We start from the raw sequence: 1,668 nt of genomic DNA on the forward strand, positions 1-1,668 counted from the left end.
TAGTAGGGCCATTGGAACTACTTCCGTGCCTGTGTTTACAGGATTAGACCTGTAGTGTAGTAAGTCCTTTCTTCTATTTCATCTAGATTTAAGCTTTGCCTTCAAACCAGTGCAATGTTGATTTTTATTCTCCAAGCAATTGGTAGAGACACAGAAAGAGATGCCCTTCATTTTCCTGAAAGGAAAACTACTAACTGCCCTTCAGCTTCAATCGCAATAAGAAGTATTTTACAAACCAGTATTAGCAAATCCCTAAAAGACTACATAATGGCCAATCTTTTATTGTAGGTACTTCCAATTGCTTCTATAGGACTATGAAAATGGCAGACTGTTTTTCTGTTATGTAGGTCCCTTTGTAAATTGTAATTTTCTAATTGATTTACCCTGCAATTCTTTTAAATAAAATTCATACTAACCACACTGTGTGTGATAGCATTAACTATGCTGCTTGCACATACTGACATTTTTACTAAGTGCCTGTCATCTCTCTTACTCTGTTAAAATATGCTACTATGGGCATTGGCCTGTCTGTGTTTGGGGGCATGGCAGCATTTTCAGTGACTGCTTTTATTGTCAGCTGCATTCCTCACTGATTCATCTTCTCCATCTGAGACAAAGCCATCAAGCTTTGTTATCTGTGCTGAGTCATCGAGAGACTGTGCCACTGACAAGTTCTGCCCCCCTAAGTCATTTTGTCAGTCCTGGTCTCTCAGAAGCATCCCCCTGTGCAACAGATTTCATTCTCTCCATCGTTTAATTCAGTTGTCTTGTTGTCACTGGTAGAACAGAGCCCCTTCAATCTGTTTAATTGGAAGTACCTGGGGAGAGTGTATCATGGCATTTAAGAACAAGAGGGTTTAATGATTCTGTTTGAGTGGTGGGATGTTTCATGTGTACCTTGAGCTCACTGATGTCTTGCATGTCTCCTCTTTTCTCCTCCATCTCATTGTAGGCTATGGAAAACAGGTCTGATAAGGTTTGCTTCATTGTACTAGATAAGACTGTGCTGTAAGAGAATAGGAAATTGGCCTAATGAAAGGAATTGAACTTTCACTAGAGCAGTCACTAAGTCATGAATCAGATACTGCATGAGCCCCAGGCCTTCTTCCTGTTGTTTGTAAGAAATACCTATTAGCTCACCAAGTGAGGTACCCAATAGGAGTTCTCCAAGTGAGTTACATAGCAATGACTTGCCAGGTGGTGGCAATGAAGAGGCTGAAAGGATACTTATCTAGGTTTTCCACTTAATGGTTGGAGTTGAATCTTACTGATCAAAGAGAAGTAGTTGTAGCAAGATCTTCATTAGAGTTTCAAATTATGGCAAATAAGCCCTTTAAAACTCATGGATTGAAAGATATCCAGTTTCGTAGTTTGCTTGTTGGAAAATAAAGAATGGCTTTGAATCACTTAATTTTTAGAACTGCAATAATTGCAGGAAGAAAGATGATAGTTAGCAATTTATAATCTGTACACATATAAACTGGCCAATCAGTTGCCCTCACCCATGATCTAGCAAGTTAGAGATGTGAGGGTATACACCCACTATTAGCTCCTGATTGACGTGGTTGTCGCTTTCATTAGCAGGTGTATCGACTTGTCTCCAGGAGACAAAATGAGCCATTCAAGATCTTGGCTACTACAGTGGAAGCCTGTAATGAGCTTAAAAGG

General features: G+C 39.7%; 1 long non-coding RNA gene across 1 annotated transcript; it reads right to left on the reverse strand.

Moving 5' to 3' along the window:
• Nucleotides 1-463: 463 nt before the first annotated feature.
• LOC137161485 (uncharacterized) lies at nt 464-1,453 on the reverse strand. The gene is made up of 2 exons (XR_010922089.1): nt 898-1,453; nt 464-818 (listed from the first exon to the last, which is right to left on the reverse strand). It is a non-coding gene; the product is annotated as an uncharacterized lncRNA (long non-coding RNA).
• Nucleotides 1,454-1,668: the final 215 nt, after the last annotated feature.

This window comes from Emydura macquarii, unplaced genomic scaffold (assembly GCF_026122565.2).
Source record: "Emydura macquarii macquarii isolate MOO-44397 ecotype Brisbane River unplaced genomic scaffold, CSIRO-AGI_Emac_v2 contig_2308, whole genome shotgun sequence".
NCBI lineage: Eukaryota > Metazoa > Chordata > Testudines > Chelidae > Emydura > Emydura macquarii.